This window comes from Cavia porcellus, unplaced genomic scaffold, assembly GCF_034190915.1.
Source record: "Cavia porcellus strain 051 isolate PalLab524CR breed Dunkin Hartley unplaced genomic scaffold, mCavPor4.1 scaffold_3, whole genome shotgun sequence".
Taxonomy (NCBI): domain Eukaryota; kingdom Metazoa; phylum Chordata; class Mammalia; order Rodentia; family Caviidae; genus Cavia; species Cavia porcellus.
In genome coordinates, this window is record NW_026947486.1 from 79,449,089 (window position 1) to 79,474,043 (window position 24,955).

Genomic DNA, 24,955 nt, shown 5'->3' on the forward strand with positions numbered 1-24,955 from the left:
TCACATGAATCAGAACTTGGTCACATAGACACATGCAAGGAAAGCTGAGAAATAGTGGCTGTTAGCTGAATAACAGTATGCTCAGATAAAAATCCAGTTTTTCTTACTAAACAAGTAAAAATATATATTAGATATTAGGAAGTATAGTAAAATTGTTAAGACTTGAAGGGAGAGTAAGGCAAAGAGGAGGCGTCAAGGATGACAAGTTTTCCAGCCTAGGTATCTGAGAAAAGTTTCAGTATTACTTGCATCTGTACCTAATCATAGCATACTCCAGAACAGATCTATGTAGATTAAATAGCACTTTCAAAATAGTGTCCCTAGTTGGAGCAAAAAAGAAGATACTACACTAAAATGGTCCCACTAGTAGAACTGGTTGTAACTACTCATTTAAATTGTCAGAAGAAAAGAACTATTTGGGTCCTGCTATTATAGACTTCATTAGCAGGAATCACAATCTATACCATCAGAACCTCAAACAAGTGTTATAACATAAAAATCCTATTTTACTATATTATGCCTTAAAATTATATTTCTAAGGTGTTCAAATAAATTAGTGTTTTTAATATTTTAATCTACTACACATTATAGTCATATAAGCTATGTAAGATCCAAATAAGTAACAATCATTCCATTGATAAGATCAGGAATAAATTGCTACTTATGGTCATAGCTCATGGATGGATTCAAGCACCAAATCCTTTTCTGGACCTTCTAGCAAGCAAGCTGTTTCCTCCCAATCAGCCTGGCTATCATTCCTTTATGTGACACTCCAAAAGTGACTAAGCCAGAGGCGGGAATGAGATTGAGTCCAGAACTTGACTCTCAATGTACCCAATCCTGATCTATGTGAGCCAGATATGATTACTGTATTCAAAAGAGATGTCTTTGTTTCTCAGATAGAATTCCCCATTTGCACAAGTCAACCTCCCAAAAGTATATTTGAAATACGCTGCCACGTTTCCAAGAACACAGCCCAAAATGTATGAGAACAATCTTCAAAATGAATCTTCTCTATTCTGGACTTGATTAGCAGACACGAGAAGGAAAAACAATAGGACTAACAAAGGGACAGAGTGGAAAAAGGGTCTTTTTTTGTTTTGGTTACTTCTTTTTGGTTTTGAATTTAAAAAAATAAAAAACTACTGACTTAAACAGTATCTTAATGAGACAGGTCAGTATTTAAAGTCCTGAGGAACCGCTTGTAACCTTTCTGTTCCTCATCTGTTAAGCATCTTGGCCAAGATCACATACCAAATCAGTGACACAGTCATCATGAGGCCTCCAGTTCCTGGCTCCCAGTTTCTTATTTTATAGAAGCCAAGTGACAGAAAAAGGGGAAAAATGGGTCAGAGAAACAAAGTGGCCAAAAACTGTTTCAAAATTAAGTCAGTTACACAAAGACGTGATATTTCTCATCTATAAACAGAAAAGCAAGCCAAAACCCTGACATCTTTCTTTTCCAATGGATATACAGAGGCATGTTTCAGTGGTTACAAGAACAAAACTATGCATCTACTGTACCATCACTGTCAACTTTTATCTGATGACACTCTTATTTTTTGCAAAGTTAGGAAAACAAACAAGTTACGCAATTGGCTAATACAACAGAGCTGTAAAGATCCAGCTATGTAAACAAAGTATGTTGTATGCTGAGGAAAACTTTAAAACCAAAGACAGATTTAAAAACCATTATTTGGTAGTTTCTGTTCCTTAGACTCCTGGTCATCTAATTGGTTACCCACAAATTTATTGTTTCCTTCAGGAGTCTTCTTAGATTCCTAAATTTATAATCCACTTTTCATGATTGTCTTAATACCATACATTATGGTGGTGCTTCATTCGTAATTAAAATTTTAATCTTGGCCTGCTAACCCAGATATCCATTGTTTCTTCTGGCTTGCTCATGCGCTCTCTCTATATATGTACATATCTTTCCTTCACTCCCTCCCTTTCTGTCTCTCATGTTTTCCATGCTTTTCATAAGCACTGCTGAGGCTAATGCACCATAAAGAAGAAAAAAGAGATACCACCAAGCAGCCTTGTTCAAGAGAAAACTGACTACAGCAAAGTTTCTAGTATAGCTGTTAACGTACCCACTTACCTGTGCTTGTCCTCCCACACACAAACACTAAATACCTGCTCCCCAAAACTAAGGGATGCCTTCTAACTTCTAGACTTTCTCCTACAAGCATAGGTGTTATAAACACCAGGCTTACATTGGGTTTGCTGGGTAGGTAAAGACTTAGCAAATGAATATTCCCAGGCTCTCCCCAACTGAACTGATTTCTCTTCATGAACCACCAACCAGAAAGCCCCTCTAGAATACTATGCAGCATTCTTAGCTGTAATATATTATAGATAACTCACCACTGAATGCCAGGATGTGGAGAATCTCAGAATAACAGTGATAAAGCTACAAATCTGGAATGTTACCTTTAGGAACTGCCTTCCCAGAACTTCAGGAAAAGAAAGAGCCCTATGTCTGGCCCATCAACACCCTGCCTATCACTCACCCTACCTGATCCATCTCAATAACCCCAAGCAGGGAACTTTAAGTTGTTGTACCAAACTCAGTGATTATGAGGAACAGAGTCCACTAGGGCTTTTACTCAGGCACTTGTTGTAAAACCTGTCTTTGCTCACTCTGAGGGTGATGGATTCAATTCTCTAAAAAATTGCTCAGTATTACATATCATAATCAAGTTTATTCTCAAGCCAATCATTTATGCTTGCCTTCACCACATAGTATTCCTACCCTTGGCTCCACAGCCCAGTATCAATATCCATACCTGGCCCCATTCAGTTTTGATGATGCCTTGAGCTCCCCTCCATTGCATGAGTTTTGGGTCTTATACAGGTTTTTGCTTTGCTTATTTTATGTTTCCAAAATAGAGGTAGAGTTATTTTTATTTAAAATACAAGGGTACTATATGCTCACTGCAAAACTGAGAGAGAGAGAGAGAGAGAGAGAGAGAGAGAGAGAGAGAGAGAACAAAGAGTGACACAGAAATACAGATCAACCAACAGAGAATGATACAAAATGACAATAGTTATCTATAATCCCACCATCCAGATGGTGCCCTCTTCTGCCTTAGCTAAAAATTCCTTCATTAAGTTCTGAGGAAACTCACCCATTCTAGTTGTACCAAACTCTGATAAGTCCTGAAATTAAATTTTACACCATAAGCACAGAATGAAGAACACAGTGAGAATATTTGAAATTCTCCTGCTCACTATCTGCTGACTACAAGATGAGTAAGAAGGACCACGGTGCCCATCAACATTTAAGGCCTATAGCCATGTTAGTCACCTAAGTCATACATCTGGGATATGTAAGTAAATAACTTCAAGTATTGATTTGTACCTCCCCAATCCTCCTCAGAGAGTAAGCAGACTCAGACATCCAGTTGAGGCCTCTAAGTGGTTTCCAGAGAGAAACTGAGATATTTGTGTGTGGGGGGAGCGTATACGCATACACCAATAAATCAGACGTTCATATGTAGTATTATTTATCACTCAATCATTTTTAGATGTGTGATTTTTTAAAATCTGATGTTTCTGATTTGAATTGAAAATCTTCAAATAGATGTTTCAATTTTTCTGAAGCAAGTATCTATTTCAAGATCTTTAAGGTTGGAACTTTGCACTTGTATCCTTTTTAAAAAAATAATAAATAAAAATAAGATGACTTTTAGTATGACAAGACACCAATCAATGTAAGGGCTCTCCCTCCATCTGTTCAAATCTTTTAAAATTTCAATTTTGAACTACTTGAGATTCTAAAATAAGGGAAGATCTCCACCCTATGGTCATGATTTGAAGTGCACTAAAGAAACTTCTAATATACTCCTTGAATCCAATTTTGGGAATCTATGTTGCAGACTACCTCTTCCAACAGGCAGTAAATCTTCCACAATATGCTGAAAATGGCAAAATGAACAAATGTAAGAGTAAACAAGAACTTCCACTTGGTTACTGTACTTACTACTGGATAAAAAATTACAATTATTGTGGCAATACAATGACTGGATCATTTTTACTTGATACACTAAAAATCATTAGTATTGCATACTTGTGCAGTAGGCTTCTCTGTGTGAGGTACAGATATATGTACATATATATGAACGTATTTTGAACTCCCTCCATTTACTCCCAGTTAGTCTCTACCTGGGGGTTCACTGTCCTTCTACTCCATTTGAGCATCAGTCACTTTTTTATCTATTGAACAGTCTTTTCAAGACAGGGTCTCACTGCGTAGTTTGGGCTGGCATTGAACTCACTGTAGCCCAGGCTCGCCTCGCAGTAATCCTGCTTCAACCTTCTAGCACTGTGATGCCTGGCACACATGAATAACTTGCTAGTCTGCTCAACCCCCTTGTTCCTTTTCTTTCTGTTGTACCTCTTTAACTGCCAAACATGTATCTCACTGCTAACTCAATTCACCTAGCAGATTTCTCTAATCATATAGCCAAATGGTTGGACCCAGTTGGAGAAAACTATACTATTGTATGAATTTGAGTCACAATAAAAGTGATTTTAAGACTCAGCTAGGTCCTCATTACTTCTAGTGAATCTTTTTTAAAAGGTCTTTGTTTAACACCTTTCTTACGCATTTTAGGTAAGATGACATGGTGCTATAAAAATATCACAGGCTTGAAAAGCGCACAAACCTGGGTTTGAAATCGAGTTCTTTTGTTTACTATCTGTGGGTCCCCAGCAAGTTTTTAACTTCTTTTTATTTCACTGTTACCTCATTAGTAAAATGACCAAACTTCTTTACTGGTAATACTACATATGTTTAAAAAAAAAGAGTGCCTGAGGCCCAACAGCTGCCTAATAACTATTAATAAGACGTCTGATTCACCAGATTTTCTTCCTTCAGTAAGACCACTACACTTCCTTACCCTGGGTTTCCCACAAGACACAGCAAAGACCTGTGAGTTATTATTTTGTGAAAGTGCCAAAGTTCACAGGTTTTGACATGCAGAAGCCATGTGGTTTAACCTAGTATATTATTAGAGTATACAATCTCAGGGGAGGAGGAGACAGGGGAAAAGGAGAAGATGATGGAATGACAGAGTCCATATGAAAGTGTATAGAATTAAACTTGAACTTGTAGGACCATTTCAGAGAGATGATAAACATATCTTGCATTTCAGATCAGTTGATGATTATGGAAAGAGAATATAACAGTCAGCTCCTGTCTTTTATTGATCAAAACTTTGTGCTACTGAGTGGTATTAACTCTCCTGCATTTTTCTAGGCTACACTGTACATGATTGCCCCAGGAAATGCTAAGGTGTCTTGCGTCTCAATGTCAACAGTGGAGGAAACAGCTTGGGGATGCAGTGCTCATGGCACCTGCCTATCTTTTTTTTTTTTTTTTTTTTTTTTTTTTGTCTTTTTCGTTTTTATCGGTACCGGGGATCGAACTCACGACTGCCTGCTTGCAAGGCAGGCGATTATGCCGCTGAGCTAAATCCCCAGCCCCTCCTGCCTATCTTGATCAGAGTCCACTCAGAGAAGGGCCTATGGCTTAAGCGATAGCCAAAGCCTCTACAATGGTTTGTATATGATTTTTCCCCAAGAGCTCACTTTCTGGAAGCTTGGTCCCCAGTGTAACAGTACTAACATGTGGTTGAACCTTTGAGAGATGCTTCGTGGGAGATAATCAGATCATGAAGCATCACTCTTGGAAGGAAGTAATGTCCCACTTGAGGGGATGACTTGGGTCTTGTAGGGATGGATTACTTCTCTTGTGAGTTGGTTGTTATAAAGCAGAATCACTCCTTTGCCCTTCCTCTTTTCTGTTTTGCTAGCTACTCTCACATGTATGCCCACCATCCATCATGCTTTGATGAAGCATGAGGCCCTTTCCAGTTCTGGCTGCTCAATCTTGAACTTTCTGGTTCCAGAACTGTGGCCCAAACAAACCCATTTTCCTTACAAAGTATCTAATCTCAGGCATTCTCTTATAGCAATATAAAACATACAAAGCTAGCCCCTGAAACAAGGACAGGATGATCTAGTCAGCAGTGATTGATATATACTGTGAAAGTCCTTTCACTCTGCATACTCTCTTGAAACTGTAATTCATCCTTCTTTTGATCAGAGAAAAAAATTCTCCTCTTATTCAATGCCAACATCTACTGCCTTCCACACAACCTACCTTTCCCAGTCTTTACTATATTCTGTTTCAATCCTTTTCACCTCTCCATGACCTTTTGCCCTCAACTTCTCCCACTTTTCTGATCTCTTCTCTACCTATATATCTGCATAGATTTTTTTCTTTCCTTAAAATATTTACCTTTGAGCTATGTGTAGCATTAAAAACTTGTAATTCCAGAATTCAGGAGACTGAGATAGGAAAAGCATGAGTTCAAGCCCAGCCTGAGCTACATAGCAAGTTCAAGATTGGTCTGTGTACAGTGAGATCCTGTCTAAAACAATGTCCTTCATCTTGTGCTGACTTCATATACTTACTTTTCTCTTTCTTTCTCAGAAAAAAAAACCTTAAATGAGTGACACAGACTTAGCATTACTACTTTTTCATCTCCAAACAATATGAGCAGATACCATCACTTGACTGAAATCTTTGTTGAAGCCACACTGATCTCCATGTGCCATATCCAATAGACACATTTCTGTCTATATCTAGTTTTCTCAGTGACATTTGGTCCTGCAAACTCCTCCATTCTAATTGGATTTCTTTCTCACTTCGGTTATCATAAGACCATTGTTTTCTGCTCCTCCCAATGTCCTCTCTGAGTTTTTTCTAAGATACTATCTAGTCCTTAAGTGTTGAAGTTCTTTCCTGAGTCCCCTTCTCCTCTAACTCCACACACCTTCTTGAATTTCAAGTAGTACCATCTGCTGATAATTTCCAAATTTATCTCTCTAGCCTGACCTCTTCCTTAGCACTCATTCTCAAACTATATTTCCAACAGTTTGGTGGACATTTCCCTCAGGTGCTTTAAACTCACCACATTGAAATCTAATACATCATCCCTACCACCTCCAGCTCCCAATCTTGCCCATAAAATCTATCTACAGATAACATTTATTCTCAACCCACTTATATTTTATTTATATTTTACCAGAATTGTCCATACAAAAGTCTTGGCATCCTGGCACCACTAAAGTCAAGTCCAGTATCTGGGCCAGGGTAGAGTTACAGTCCAGAGGGGCACACTCCCTACACTTCCCAGCACACAGCAGGAGAATGTGCAGTTGGGGAGGAGATAAAGATGAAGAAGAGTAGTGAACTTCCAACTGTAGCTCCTTTAACAAGCTGTCTAATTCCCACCAATAGATACTAAGCACTATGTAAAATTCATAGCAAATAACCCTTAGTACACTCTTTGTTCAAAGATAAGTCCTATGGGCATGGTGGCACACACCTGTAATCTCAGCACTCTATAAAGTGAGGCAGAAGGAGCACATATTCGAGCCCAGCCTGGGTAACTCAGCAAATTAGCAAGACCCAGTCTTAAAATAAAAGTGAGCTGGGGACATAGAAAGCCATGGATTCAGTAAGACTAAATTCTGAATTCCTCAGCCAAATACACACCTCCCACTCCACTCTATATTACTTATATCTTCCATACACAGACTTAAAATAGTCTGTCTCCAAATTATGCCCCAGAACTAGATACAGGTAGCTGAATCTCAAGTCCTGATTTTGGCCATTTCTTCTCAGAACTCTGGTTCTTGTTCCAAGAATGTGATGACTTAAATTGCCTTTGTCCAAGGGTTGAGACTCAAAAACAAATGGAAGAAAGACTCCAAGTATCAGTTGAGAACGATGGACTTAAGCTCATAAAAACCTATGAAGCTTTACAGCAGAAAGGCAAGAGAATGAAAAGAGAAGCCATGTTTCAGAGTCTTGTGAGTAGTAACAGTAGTTATAGTGAAGACTGACTAAGAAGGAAGACTGGGAACAGAGAAACTAATTTCAGACATTCAAGAATGAGGTAATCAGCCTACAGTCAACCACACCTGCCTCATCTCTTCAAACTTAATCCCTTATCAAATCCACCAAGGAATCTAAACGAGGGACCTTCCTCCAGCAACAGAGAACAGATGGCCATATTGGGAGCCAGCTGAGAACATCACAATAACTAGCAAATGAAACTGATATCACTGCAGATCATCCTTTAGATGGCTTAAATTTTTAAAGACAATTCTTTTGCCGCTTCAGCATACATATCAAAAGTGTTTCCTTCATTTGAGCACTAAACTGGGGATAGATGATGGCAAATAGAAATGATGACTGTCTCCTAGATTGTCCATGTCTTACTTTGCAAATTACTTATCATTAGACTCTCAGTTTAGAATTGTATTACAGGATATAAAGCTAACCTCTCTCATGGTTGATATAGCTTTCATAGCCTTGGAAGGGGGAAATTAATTAGTTGTATCTCTATATCTCAAAAAAAAACCCCAATGTGACAATATTCATAGTAATCTCTGGCCAAACAACTCCAGTTTTATTCACTCATATAAAGAAATATATTTTATGCATTAGGCCCTACATAACTGATATCATTACTGTCAGTGGCCCATAGCTACTGTAATCAAGATATAAAATACAAGAATGGAAAGAATAGTGGTAGACAATCTCATAGGAAAAGATTATGAACTTGTATTTTACTCATAATTAGTAAGTTGATTTAATAAACTAAATATACTGAGGATAATTATAATTAAGAAAATGGCCATAATTCACAAATAAAATGTCTTAAACTCATGAGACAAACTTTAATAAAATTATTGAAACATTTTTATCTCAACTATAATGCATATATTGTACCTGGTATCTAAAAATTTCAGAGATGTTAACATAATTGACATCAAGTTAATCTGAGATTCAGTTTAATAACGTTATTTAGATATAGATCAAATTTTCAATCCCACTTTTAAAAAATAAAATAAGCTAGCATATTTTCCTTGATTGCTACAGTTCAAAACAGAGCAAGATTATGCTCAATCCAACAGCACAAGATTATAATCAAACACCATTTAAAATAAAGAATTAGGAAAATTTAGTATTTTATTGTTTTATACTAAGTAACGGGCAGTCATAAAATAATTTAACTTATTTGAAAATCAAATAGCAATTCAAATCCAAAGCATGACACATGATCTTTCTGTACACGCTAATGCATGAGTAATTTTTTTAACATAATTCTTTATTTTTTAGCTTATCTAAAATGTAACAGTAGTGTTTTCTGTTTTGAACAGACTTAAAAAACAGTGCCCAGGTTACATAAATTTGTTGACTGTTTCTGGAAGATTCTTAAATAGTTACTACATCTTAACAGTGCAACTGCAGGAGGAATAACCAATGTATAGTTTCAAGAATTAGGGGAAAATAGCTGCAACACTTTCCCCTTAAAAAAAGAGAGACGATAATTGCTGTTGGGGAAGGCCTGTCTCTGTAGTCTGAGGAACACGGTTTGCTACTGATTTTAAAAGCCACACTATATTGAAAGCATAGGTTAAAAGAAGGCATTACCTTGACTCATAAGTCATGAATTGGTTATTTTGTTCTCCTGAACTTGAGGAATTAGAAAAAGAACACTGAAAACTGTAAGTGACAACCATATACGTGAAGGAGACACAGAAGGGAGACCTGTTACCTACAGAGATGGCCCAGAGAATCCGTCGAGTATTACACATTGGAATATTGCAGCGCATCTAGCCTGCGGGATCAAAGTTAAAGATATACTGAAATCCAGGAAGCTCTTTGTCTCTCTTACATCCACAGTCTGTTTCATAAAACAGTATTCAAAAGAGAATGGAGCATTTCCTCCTTACTCCTAATTATTTGATCATGTGAGCAAGCTCATTAATAAATTTTCCTTCCTTCTATTCCTCACTGCTCTCAAAAGCATGTTCATATTTTCACTTCATTGTGGTCTTACAGTCCTCACAGATGTGTGTGACCACCTGCAGTCCAGTGAAAATGCAAGCGCCTGGATGCAGGCTCAATCCTGGCTGCCATATTCTGTAACAGTTCAGCAGATAAGCTTGGAAAGTTTTGAATTAAGTCATTTTTACCATGTCTTCTGCATACTCCTTACTCAGATCAGGGCTGGGACTGGAAGAGCTGTGTGACTCTTCTAGACTTTGACAAAAGCAACAGTGGAAAATGCATTTGAAAGTTGTTATCAGCACTGTACCCAGGATGGCATGTAGCACTGTCTCCTCAACTGTGATAAGAGAAAAATGTCATAACCTAGAATTACAAGGCCCTGGGATAGACCCCATGCATGCCGCTACTGTCCATGCCCACCTCTCACAGTGCCCATCTGGCCAGTGACTAGATTAGTAGTGACTGGGCTCTCAGGTGGCCTTGGCACAGCCCAGGACACATAGCATTCTCCTGCCCACAGTGTCAACTATTTTAATGTATTTTTCCTAAATGCAAGGGAAGACATATCTCTGAACATTGAGTTGCAATGTACCTTTTACTAACAATTTTCTGAGATTTCTTCAATGTTAGTCACATGTACATTTATCCTACTTAGATAAAGAACAAGGCAATGACTTCTCTCCTCAGTCCTTTTCACCCTTAATCTAGAAGTCCTAGCTATTGCAATAAAACGTGAAAAAGAAATAAACAATGTATATATAGGAAAGGAAAAAATAAAACTATATTTATTCATAGATGACATAATTGTCTATATAGAAAGTCCATGAGAAAAGAAAAACCTTTCTGAAACTAATAACCTATTATAACAAGGTTGTAGGATACAAGGCTAATGTATAAAAGTCAATCACTTTCCTAGATAGCAGCAGTGTACATGTAGAGTTTCAAATTTAAAACACAAAACTATAGTAGTACCAAAAATGAAATAGTTATAAATCTAACAAAATATGCACAAGATTTATATGAGGAAAACTGATTACAGGTATTTAAAAACTAAATAAGTGTACTAATACTCCATATTCATAGATAGGAAGACTTAAGATTGTCAATATGTCACTTCTTCCCAATTTGATCTATAGATTCAAAGCAATGCCCATTAAACCTCTAGAAAAACTTCTAATGGGAATAAAAAAGACCCAGAACAGCTAACTTAATATCAAAAAGAAAGAGCAAAATTGCAGAACTGATCCTACTCAACTTCAAGCCTTATCACAAAGCTGTGGTAAGCAAGACAGTGTGGTACTGGCAGAACAAATATATCAATAAAACAGGACAGAGATCCCAGAAATAAATGCAGGTAAAAATAGTCAAATGAATCTGGGTGTGGTGGTGCATGCCTGTAATTCTAACTACTTGGGAGGCTGAGGCAGGTGGATTACAAGCTTGAAGCCAGCCTGGACACCTTAGTGAGGCTGTGATTCAAAAATAAATAAATAGAAAACTGGGGTGTAATTCAGTGCTCTCTGGATTCAATCTCAATTTTTCAAAAAAATTCAGGACATCTTTGACAAAGGAACAAATTTAATACAGGGAAACAGATACTTTTTTTCAATAAGTAATGCTGGACCAGCCAGAAATCTGCCTGAGTTAAAAAAGAGGATCTAAGCATTCATCATACACTTCACAAAATTTAATTCAAAAGTGATCATTGACCCAATTATAAAAACTATAAAACTAGAAAATATCATAGAAATCTGGATGATCTTGGGTATGGCAGTGACTTATTAGATAAGATATTGAAGCCAAAAGGCATGAAACAAATAACTAATAAGCTGTAGTTCATTAACATTAAAGACTTACACCCTGAAAATGATACTGTCAAGAGAATGCAAAGATTGAGGCTGGAGATTTAGCTCAGCAGCATAAACGCCTGCCTTGCAAGCAGGCAGTCCTGAGTTCAATCCCTGGTACCGATAAAAATGAAAAAGACAAAAAAAGAGAGAGAGAGAGAATGCAAAGATTAGCCACAACCTTCTGGGAAAAAGTATTAGCAAAAGGCACATCTGAATGTTGTGTTACGCTCCACTATATCAAAATGCTGGAAGGAGTCATTAACAAATCAATACAAAGTGCAGATACTTTCATACATTCCTGCTGAGTATTTCCTTTGTCATAATGGAGAAAGTCAAATGGTATCTATATAATTTTGATTAAAGGGATGCCTGTGCTCTTCTATAGCAGCTGGTCTTGAAGATTAGGTCATTCTTAGGCTGTAATTAGATAATATTGGCTTTGTTGGTTTGAAGTAGAGGCTAATCCAGGGAGTTTACAGTGACAACGAAACTGACAGATTGCTGGCACGGTAACAGGAAAAGAAGAAAACAAAATGCACAGATAGACTGAAATAGTCCTTTGCCTATGTCTCATGTCAGTGTCAAGTATCACTTATTGTACATTGGGTTGCAGTTTTATTTATATTTAATAAAACTATTGTGCATGCACAAGTACAAATATAGCACAGATCATGAATGAATATACAATAACTTACATGTTGAATGAAGAGGGCCAATTTCAAAAGGCAAAACATGGTTCCAAAATGTGACCTTTGTGTTAAGTGAATACATTTGAACTGAAATTATATTGTACATAACAGATATCATATTACCTGGAAATATCATTATGAATAAGTTTTATAAAATATAAACATTATAAACATCATTATTTTAATAGAAAAGAATTTCCATAATCATAACTCATAATCCTACTGCTAAGATAGGAATAAGTCATATGTTAGTTGTTAGTAGAGAAGATCAAATTTGGGGTTTAGACAATATTTTCATTACATTATACAATGTCAAACACAGGTTTTTCAACATAGGTAGTATATTTCATATTAAAAGTTATTTAGAAGCTTAATGACCATAAAATATCATTTTATATAAATTTTCAGAAAATGAATATAAAAATTATCCAAAATGAACCTTTCAAAAAGACAGAACAAATAAAATAAAAAAACAAAGCAGAATAGTGTCCACTCTGAACCTCCAAAGATTTCTTTACATCATCTGAAGGAAAAAGTAGTATGTGTCAAATGCTCTTCTTTCTGCAGGGTCTGTCAACAAGTTTAAAACTTCTGTGAAAGTAGGCAGCATTTATTAAAATTCTAAATGCTCATAATCTTTGACAGAGCTTTTCACCTTCTAGGAATCCATTTACTTACAAATGACTTAAGTTTACTCTTCTTTATGGTAGAGTAGTATTTCATTCCATATAACTTCCACACTATATTCATCTATTTCTCTGTTGGTTGGCATATGGCCTGTTTCTGAGATTTAGTTTTTATAAATTGTGCTTCTATAAACATGGGTATGCCTATATCATTGTGGCATGATGATTTTAACTCTTTTAAGAAGTAAAAGGTCTAAGGATAACATACCCACAAAGGAAACAGCTAGGTCAAACAGAACTCTTAGTTTTGGATTTTTGAGGGAACTTCATACTGATTTCCATAGTGGTTGTATCAATTTATACTACTATCGACAACAGAAAAGTTACAACCTCACCAGCACTTGTTTTTGGCTGATTTCTTCAGAATAGCCATTTTTCTAGAGTAAAATGGAATTTCAGTGTCATTTTAATTTGTATTTCATGAATGGCCAGTGATTTTTGAACGTTTTTTATATACTTATTTGTTGTTTGTACTTCTTGATCTTACAGATGTCTATTCACTTCATATTTCCAGTTTTGGGACGGGTGATTAATTTGAAGGTCTGATTTTTTTTAAAGTTCTTTGTATATTCTAGATGCTACTCCTCTATCTGCATAATAGCTGGTAAATTTTTTCCCATTCCTTAGGATATATCTTCACTCTCTTTGTATGCCAATTTTTCCCATGCTTGGAAAGTTTTTCTATTATTATTGTTATTATTACTATTATTATTTTTGGTACTGGGGATTGAACTCACGCCCTTGCACTGGCCAAGCAGGTGTTTATGCCACTGAGCTTAATCCCCACATCCTCTATTATTATTTCTATGAGCAAGTTTTAATGTCCTTTGTGCTATCTTCTGATATTTCATTGATTCCAATTAATCTTATGTTATTTTTATTTGCATCATTTAGTAGCTGTTGAATTCTATTCTCATGGTCTCTCACTAATTTCAAGAATTCTTTCATTAGATGATCACTATCAAAACCCTATCTTCAAGATCTAATATTCTATCTTTATATTGGTTGATTCTGCTACATGTACTTTTAATGGAATTTTTAATCCATTGCATATCTGTTTGAATCTGTTTTATGACACCCATTTATTTCTATGCTGGGTATGCATGTCCCCTCTCTTTTAGCTCCTCTATTTTTTATCTGCATATACTCTAGATTCACTAATCATTTCTTACATTATGGTCATCAACTCTTTAATTATCTGCGCAGTTATTTCTGTTTTGATTTTTGTCAAGAGACTTATTCATCTGTTTTATTTCTGCTACTAATATTTCAGAAAGTTCAGCTGGGTGGTTTTTGTTTCCTTCCACCTAGATAACCCTTTGACATGTCTTAGGCAAGCTGGGTATGTCGCATGTTGTTTCCATGTTTTTTCATTTTCTTTTTTGTTTATTTTTTGTTTGTTTTCTCTATTGAGACATGTCAATTGCTTATGGTAGGTAGCTTTATTACTAGTATTGAGACTTCTTAAGGAAATGACTACTTTTCAGGTATCTTCTAGCTACAGCTCGCTTTTGGCAATTGAGTCTGTCTCAGGATCTTGCCTCTTCTGTCTATTAGAGGTGAAAAGTTTTGCCTGTTTGGCTTAGCACTCAGTTCTTTGGTACTGGCCTCTAGTATTTGTTACAACCCCCAGACAATCTAGGTACTGGGGTACAAGGAAGATCAATTGGTCACATCAACTATGTCATCCTTGCTGAAGTAGGACAATCAGTAATACTAATAGCATCAAAAATAGACTGAAAAATGACAAACTATGATAATAATTTATGATAACTATAATTTATGTTTAACCCTAGGTACAACACTTATAGTTTTATAACAAAACCTAAGACAAATCAGAAAATTATATACAATAAATATTCACTCAATACAGTGATTTTGTGCTAATGAGAGAAAATTTTAAAGAGAAAAAAATAATGAAATGAGAGAACAAACGGAAATTAGAACCAAGGCTGAAGGACAAAAGATTACTGAAACATCAGGAAACTGGTAAAGAAGACAAGGAGGAAGGAAAAAAGGAGAAAACAAAAACAAGAACACAGAAAAACTGAAAACAATCTTCAAATACACAAAATTACAAAAACAAGCAATCAAAAACAAATGAACAAAAATTTCAAAAGGACCAAGACAAAGAAAAGGAGAAGAAGGAGGAGGAGGAGGAGGAGGAGGAGGAGGAGGAGGAGGAGGAAGAAGAAGAAGAAGAAGAAGAAGAAGAAGAAGAAGAAGAAGAAGAAGAAGAAGAAGAAGAAGAAGGAGAAGGAGAAGGAGAAGGAGAAGGAGAAGGAGAAGGAGAAGGAGAAGGAGGAGGAGGAGGAGGAGAAGAAGGAGGAGGAGGAGGAGGAAGAGGAGGAGGAGAAGGAGAAGGAGAAGAGGAAGAATTCTCTGTGATTTCAAGCTTGTGATTATCTTGTGAAGTCTAAAGCTTTGTGGCAGTGCCCAATTGGAGGTATGACTCTGCTCTGGCTGGAAGATGAGGTAGTCAGAGCCCAGATCTGTGCTGGATAATCTCAAAAAGCCAGCTGTAGGATTGGAGCATGATGCCAGTTCTGGGACTTTCAAATCCCACAAAAATTCAGGTTGAACATGGCCTCTGGTCATAAGGGCAGGGCCTGAGTTGTTTACCTTATAGCTCTTTAGGTGGATAATCTAACCTTGGCTCCCTGACCATGAATGTCTCTTATTGTTGGCCCTCACCCAATGACTGTGTGAGTTTAGCACTGGTACTCCAAGATAAAGCCAACACGTGGCTGTCCTGATTCCCAGTTTCAGTTAGCTCCTCCCGAAAGTGGCATCTGACCAGGTACCCTCTCCAGGGGATATGGTAGAAGCTTGAACTGGAGTCACTTGCCAGCTGTTGTAAGGCAGGTAAGCCACTGTTCCATTACACTGGTACATTTCTTCTTGAAGATCTCTGGGGTTGTTCACTTTCATTGTGTCTCTGTGGATTCCATCTTCCTTTTTCTCATCACAAGACAGGATCTGGGGAGAAAGTTCATATTGCCTCTTACTTTCTATGCATTGTTGTCTGTCTCTTTAATTTCTCTGTGGGCTCTAATTTTTCCTTTCAATCTTTGCTGGGTTCTATGGATCCACTTCCATCCTTCTTTACTCCCCAAAGTTGTTATTTTCCAGTGTCTGGATTCTGAATCTTGGAAAGGTTGATATGTTGCTGCTTACTGCTCTGCCACTTTCCCAGAAGTCCCCTCTAATTGCCATTTTTTTCAAGCAGTTCTTAAAGTCCTCATTTGTGAGTATATTTAGTTACACTAGCTACTTAAATATCCTGAGTCAGTTCAAAAGATTTACATGATAATTTTGACTTGAGGAAGAGCCAGAAGTTGTTGTGCCCTAATGACTAAGATAGATAAAGATACTCCATATTGCTTTCATTCGACAGAAACTTCTATAAACATTTGATCAGTAGGAGTCATCATAAAAATGCGCTGAATCAGGGCTGGGGATTTAGTTCCACATAAAGCGCCACCATATAAACGCCTGCCTACCAAGTGTGCGGTCATGAGTTCGATCCCTAGTACAAAAAAAAAAAAAAAAAAAAAACGAAAAAGAAAAGAAAAAGAAAGAAAGAATGTGACAAAATACACTGAATTTAATTTTTAAAATTATTACAGTACAAAAACTTTTTAATAAGATGAGATCCCAGTTGTTGATTCTTCAAAGTACTTTCCATGTGATTTGCATTTTGTTCATGAATTCATTGCCTACTCTTCTGTCTCCAAGATTTCTACCTACTTTGTCTTCCAGTAGATTTAAGGTTTCTGTTTTAATATTTAGATATTTGATCTATTTTGACTTTAGTTTAGTGCATGGTGATAGACACGGGTCTAGTTTCAGTCTTCAAAATGTGGAAATCCAATTTTTCCAACACCATTTATTAAAGAGACTATCCTTCTTCCAATGGATGTGTTTAGCCCCTTTGTCAAATATCAAGTGACTGAGTGTCTTTGTACTACTGTTTGTGTCTTCTAATCTGTTCTATTGATCCTTGGGTCTATTTATTTTCCAGTACCATGCTGATTTTATCACTGTAGCTTGGTAGAATAATTTCAAGTCAGGAATTGAGAAGCCTCCTGCCTTGCCTTTGTTGCCCAGAATTGCATTTGCTATTCTAGGTTTCTTCTGTTTCCAAATGAATTTTAGGAATACTTTCTCTAGATCTGTAAGGTTTATTAATGGTATTTTGATTGGGATTGCATTAAATCTGTATAACAGTTTTGGGACTATGGTCATTTTCACAAGGTCAGTTCTTCCTAACCAAGAGCAAGGAATATCCTTCCATTTTCTAATATTCTCTTCAATTTCCTTTTTTTAGAGTAGTGTAATTTTCAGCATACAGGTCTTTTACATTCTTGGTTAGATTGATTCCTAAGTATTTCAATTTTTTAGATGCTATTGTGAAAGGCAATATTTCCATAATTTCTTTCTCAGTGAGTTTTTTGTTGTGTACAGCAATGCTACTGAGTTTTGAGTGTTGACTTTGAGTGAAAAGAATACCCATGAAATGGGAAAGAATTTTAGCCAACAGTCCCTCACACAAAGGAGTTACATCCATAACATACAAAGAACTGAAAAACATCAAGCCCCTCCAAATTAAAAACCCTCTCCTAAATGGGTATCTGAGATGAACACACATTTATCAGATGAACATATACAAATAGTAAATAAACACATGAAGAAATGTTCACTATCACTGGTCATTAAAGAATGAAAATTAAAACAGCACTGAGATTTCATCTCACTCTGGAAAGAATGGCTGCCATCAGGTAATCAACTGATAACAAATGTTGGCAAGGTTGTAGGAACAAAGGAATACTTCTCCACTGTTGGTGGGAGTGTAGACTGGTGAAGTCACTTTGGAAATCAATATGGGGATTCCTTTAAAAACTAGGATTGGAGGTCTCATTCAATCCAGCTGTTCCCCTCTTGGATATTTTCCTAGAAAGACTGAAAAGGTCATGTCACGCAATACATGTGCATCCATGTTTATAGCAGCACAATTTATAATAGCTAAATCTTGTAAACAACCAAAATGCCCATCAACCACAGAATCAATGAAAAAGATGTGGTATTTTTATACAATGGAATATTACTCAGCTATAAAAAAGATGATCTTGAGGCTTGTATAGGTAAATGGAGTCAACTTGAGACTATCCTCATTAGTGAAATAAATCAGACTCACATTTGTAAATATTGTATTATCTCTCTAGTATAAAAGTAACAATATAAAAGTAATAGCATAGAAGTTAAAAAACTGAAATAGTAATAAGATCCAAAATGTGTAATAGATATTACAACAATGAAAGGGAAACAAAGTTCTCTAAATGATATAACTGTATGTATGTTTAAGTGTACAAGACAGATAACCATACTACTAAGTTTTGTTAGTTTATCAAACAGAATAGTTTGTACTATCATTGTTTGTCTGTCTACATTTTATGCTTTGATTTTGTAACTTGAACAACTACTTCTAAGATAATATGTAATGTATCAACTAGTGATTCATACTGTTATTTTTTAAATTCTGTATTATTTTTATCTTTTTTCTGTTTTGCTTTTTTCTCTAAATAAAAAAAAAAATATTACAGTAAAAGACATATTGCTGTTAATTCCCCTAAAATTACACTTCCTCATTTTGAACACATTTATCTCATTTTTTGGAAATGTGGGTTTTATTATAATATTTAATTTAAAATTTCACCATATATTTCAATCATTCCTTAAGAACACAGATGTATAAAATAAAAAAAAATATTGTACAATAATTTGCTCAACTTTATAGAAATGCATTTGAAAACCTTGACAAAATACATTACTTTCACATTACTTGAATCACAAAAATTAATTCAAGAACAGATTGAAAATTCAAAAATAATTACTATAGCCTGGCAATAATCACAGGTATTTGGGAGGTTAGGATGGGAGGATCACAAGTTCAAGGCCAACCTGTGTAACTCAGTGAGAATTTGTTTTAAAATAAGAACTTTTAAAGGGCTGAGGTTGTAGCTCACTAGTTGAGCCTTTGCCTAATATGTGTTAGCCCGAAGGTTCAATACTTCATACCACAAAAAATTACTATCTATGATACTGAAAATTATTGTCCAAGTGCACTCTTCAAAATGAAAAAGGCCCAAAAGTTTCAGAGCAACTCTACAACTCTACAAAATATTTAAGTGCTGAATAACTGTCCAAAGTTACTTTACCTGCTTTATAGCACAGAGGAGAACCAACTTATCTTCTTCAGGGTTGTAAGAAAGGTAAAGCTCCATCTCACTTATGAGTTCAGTGCAAAACAAATTATCAACAAACAGAATTAGAAAGCCCAAGTAAATAGTAACACACAGTGACCAGTTGGGTTTACTTCTGGAAGGCAAACTTATTTTTATGTTAGGAAATCCATTAACATATCTCACTATGTTAATATATCAAGAAAGAAAAATAGGTATTGAGAAACTATTTGATCACAGATGTTGAGAAGGTATTTGACAAAATTCAATATCTACTGCTGATTTAAAATATTCAACAAAGTAAAGATAACTATATTTGTTTATTAGTATGGTATTTAAAGGAGTTTGATGTTGATGCATGAACACACAGTTCAGAAATAGAGTCAAATATGTATAGGACTTTAGTATTGGAATAAAAGCTGCATATGAAACCACTGAGGGGAAAGGTTGTATTAAGCAAATGATACAGTGACAGCTGGCTAGATACAGGCTGGATACCCACTACATTCCTTGCATCAAAGTAAATTCCAGTTGGGATTAAAGTATTTTAAAGAACCTAAAATGCATTAGAAAAATTAAATATGTTTATGACTTTAGGATGAGGAAGTTCCATTACAATATGACAGAAAATGCAAGGACAATTTTTAAAATGTTTTGATATATTTGATTACATTGAAACTTAATATTGTCTACAGGGGAAAAAAATCCTTAGCTTATGTGAATTAATGATTGAAACAGTTTTAAAAGTCATAAAAAATAATATGAAAGGGTTTTTTAAAAACTCCAAAGTGGGAAAGGCCTTTCCAAAGGACACAAAAAACCAGAAGCCTAAAAAAAACTGAAATATTTAAGTTCACAAAAACTTACGAGGCTTGTGTGGAACAAAGTAAAAAAACACTTTAAAGTTAAAAGGGAAAAGATCCAATATTGGCAAGTAATACCACAGAAAGTGCACTAAATTTATTAACATATAAAGAGCTCTAACAACTTAAAAATAAAGAGCAACAGAAAAAATAGGTCAAGGATATGGACATGTAGTTTATAGGTGAGGAAAAAAGGAAGTAATTTTTAGAATGTAAAAATCATTCAGGCTAACTAGTAATGAAAGAAAACCATATTTACAATAAGATTCCATTTTCACCTACAAGAATGTCAAGGACCCAAAAGTTTGATAACACTTTCTATGCGCATGTGTGAAAACAGGCACTTTCCTACATTTCTGATGGGCATTTAAACTGGTATTACCAACATGGAGATTAATTTATCAATGTATATGAAAATTTTAAACTGACCTAGCAATCATGTTTCAGAGATTTTTTTTCCCTGCTCTTACACTCCACATTTGTGAATGACAAATGTGTAGGGAGCTTTATTAGAGCATTGTTTGAAATAGCAAGAGTTAAAAAAACAGAATGCCCATTAAGCTTTCTGCTTAATTAAACAGAAGATGATATATTTATACAATCAACCTCTAGAGGATACCTGAAAACTGCTACCAGTGGCTATTCTGAAGAAGGAAACTGAGAGACAGACAAGGAATCTGTGATGGGAAAGAGATTTACATTGCAGGCCTTTTGGTAGTGCTTAAATTTCTTATTATGTCCACAGTTTGTCTCTGTTTAAACTGGTATTTATTTAGTAAACATACAGATATTAATGTATGCTGGGTACTATCAACTTTCCAAATATTAACTCAAATATGTTTTACAATAACCCAATGAAGTAGGCACTGTTATAATCTCTACTTCACAGATGATAAAACCAAGGCACACTGGTTACATTATGATTTACATGTCTTGGTCACCTTCACCTTGGTGAGACCTTTATTCCTTAAAAAAAAAATTAAAAATATTTTACAACTTTTTTTTGCTATGCTAAGACAAATATAATCTAGGTTAGATTCCTTATACATTAAACATATGTCTTAATTATTTTAGTATTAATTTTTCTCCTGATTAAAAAATTACAATATTTTATGGGTTCCTAATAGTAAAATTTTTACAAGCTCCTAAAAGCATACAACAGGTCCGAAGCACTTTGCTTACTGTACTTAATGATTAAATCAGCTCTGTCAGAAAGATGTTAAGTAATTTTCCCAGTTTCATATAAATGGCAAAGTTGAGATTTAAATCCAGGTAATATGACTCTAAGCTCTATTATTTTAACCTCTATACTACACAAAAGAAACATATAGTAGAATGAAAATAATGTACATGATATATATTTTTAGAAAGAAGTTTGATAAGCCCATATGCTTAATGTATAGCCTACACTATCTGTTATCACTGGAAGAACACACACACACACACACACACACACACACACACACTATCTGGAGAAAGGGACTGGAAAGTAGAGGCCTGAGAGACTTGCTTTTTATTTTATGTCCCTTTCCACTGTTCCACTATTGGATTTTTTTCTTACCATAAGCATATATTTGTAAAAGAGAAAACTGAGGAATAAACAGGATTAAGTAACTTTCCAAGGTCACACAGGCAGTAAAGAGACCAGTAGCATACAAGTACAAACAATTACTCAGCCAATCAACAGTATGTCCTCATTCCTAAGTATTGACCTTATCATATGTCCTTGTTAGATTTTATCATTAAAGCTCATAAGATCAATCAGCCAAGTTCTTTTTATATCATGGTTCTGGATTTAATGCATTCATCTTCATGGCCTGCTTAAATCCAACAAGAAAGTTTTCTGTGTTTCATGCAAGTTGTTAACGAAAATATTTAACATACAACAGGGTTTAAGCAGGTCCCTGATACTGAGAGTAGAGGGCCTCCAGTATTACATCACTCCATATCTTTGGGTAATGAGCCACCAGTTCAACTGATTGCACCATCTCTACCTGCTTACCCACAGGATATCTGGTGATCCAAATATTTTGCTACAAAGTACCCACAGCGTTTCCTTGTTTTCTAAGCTACTTCAAAACATTTTTTCGCAGCAGGTATTTAAAATTAGTAAATGACTGGTTTCTTTACTACATTCTGCAAGCTTCTAAATTTTACAAGCTATTTAATTCCCCAGAACTCAAACACAAACTGTTTCAGACTGACTATGATTTTCCCCCCAAAAAAATGTTCAAAACATATTTGTACAAGACATTTTAAAAGGTAAAGCTATACAGCTGATTTCTCCTCCTGGAATCAACCCACTGCCAACCCAAAATAAACCAGACAACTGAACACAACAGCTGGCAAAAGGACAAAGGTCTCTTACCATGGAGGAAGGGAGCTAAATGCCTGCTACACAGAATTAGCAAAGAAGTGCTTTGTGACCCCTTGTTCTATTTCTAGCTACAACACACAGGCTATAGTCAGTGTTGGCTAAGAACATATTTTCTGGTTTTCTCTGGAATCACACACTGTGGCATTGGACATTTACATAGCTAACCCTAACAACACAATTACTGCATTTCTCAAAAGTTTACTGTAGAAGAATACACCACAGAAAAATTAACTTTTTTAATTTACTGTACCAAATTGAAGCCACATTGCCCTGGAAATAATTTTATTTGCTGGCTATTTTTAAAATTATGCTTAAAGATGCAACAAATCTTTTAATGACATGTTTTAGAGGGGAAAACATGATTAATACTGAAATAGTGAATAGCATCTTTTACTCAAAACGTCAGTCAGAAAAGAATGACTAAAAACAAATGCTGTACGTAGAATAACATCAGAGATGCTGGCAATAGGATTACTTAGCTAATATTACCTCACATATTATTCTATTATGAAAGCTTAGTTCATACCATTTCTAACCATTTCATACCATTTTGTACCATTTTCCCTGTTTTAGATTTACCATCTCCTTTTCAGAACACCTTAACAAATAAAATGTATATGATTTGCTAAAGAATTTTATTCAATAGAAGAGAATGTATAAAGTAAGTCTGTTCAGATATGCAGTTGGCTGGCAGTTGGTTAATGTTCAAAAATTAGTAAATTGCATTGTCACTCTATTGTTCCAAACCTAATGGTCAAATGATGATGCTCCATTCAGTAAGGTATATTACTGTATCAAAATATTGTTTAAGGTTGTCAGTGTAACTCAGGAGTACAGTGCTGGCATAATGTGTATAAGGCCCTAGCATTGCAAAAAAATGAACTAAGAAAGAAAGAAAAATAAAATAGTATTTGTACATAAAGGAGTACTTCTCTGCCATTGAAGAAGAAGAAATTTGAGTCACTAGTGGGAAAATGGATACATCTTGAGACCATAATGCTAAGTGAAATAAATGAGATAAACAGGTTTAAATATCACATACATTATATTATATGAGAAACCCAAAGTAGAAATGTTTTTGAAAAAAATAAAAGATAAAAATAGGAAATAGAAAGATACCTTTTGCAAATGTGAAAGGGATCCAGAGATGAAAGGAGGAGCAAGGGCAGGGAGAGAAAGAGGAATAAAAAGAGCTGAAATATACTAAGTACATATGTACCTACACTCCAAGATAAATGGAAATATTATGTACTACAAACATGTACTAATAAAAGTGTTTCTAAGAAAAGAGTGTTGAGATTGAAAAAATGCTGACTGTAGATGTCAACTTCTGGCTGGCATTTATCATTCCAAAATAGAGTAATAATAGCTAACTTTTATCAGCCATACACTATATAACAGAAATTCTTTGAAGTGTTTTGCATGTATTATCATACTTAAAGCTGACAACAACCCTAAGAAATAGGAAGCATTGTATCCACATTATATAGAAGAAACATGCAGAGAGAAGCTAAATAATTTGAGCATGATCAAACACCTAATAATTGGTAGAACATAAGAGAAGCTAAATAATTTGAGCATGATCAAACACCTAATAATTGGTAGAACATAATATGAAGTCAGGCTGTCTAATTTCAGGTCCTGAACTTAAAAACTATACCAGTGGAAGAAAAGGACTTAACGTTTCTGTTTATGATGAAACAGAAAAAAATGAGGTTGCCCTTTATATCTTAATAAATAAATAAATAAATTTATTGATGTCTCAGTCTGTCTAATCCATCACTGCCAAATGAAGGCCATCTAAATAATGAGGTTAAGCTCTATAAATATTCTCTATATAAATGAATTATAGTTAAACCCTATCCCCCATATCGTACCTTTGATGTCTTTGATAAGTAAAATGCCTGGCTACAGAGAAGGGCTGATGAGTGGAAAAGGCAAGGTTTTCCTGACCTTCAGGATATTTAAAATGCAAATATGCAACTGTTTTCCTGAAGTTTCACTGGGGGGTATCTCAGTAAAAGCCTGAAAGTATACCTCTTAGGAGCACTTAAGCGAATGTTCTTAAGATTCAATTCTCTTTTGCATACATTATTAAAATTCTCACACAACTAACAATAATCATCATTCTATTGCATTCTATATATGATTCCTACTAAATGTGTTAATACACATAATTGAGATATTTATGGTTATTGTTTTGTAATCAAGAAAGCTATATATAGGGATTCTGATTCTTTCATGAGTTATATAGATATAGCTTATATAGGTATAGATGATACAGATATATGGAAGCTCCAGCCTTATCTTCTCTGAACTACACACAAGTCAAGGGTTTTATTTTCTTTAATTTGTCAAAATGGTCTCT

The 24,955-nt window shown here is 35.2% G+C and overlaps 1 pseudogene; it reads right to left on the reverse strand.

Moving 5' to 3' along the window:
- Positions 1-3,033: 3,033 nt before the first annotated feature.
- LOC134475484 (protein yippee-like 1) lies at positions 3,034-21,694 on the reverse strand (annotated as a pseudogene).
- Positions 21,695-24,955: the final 3,261 nt, after the last annotated feature.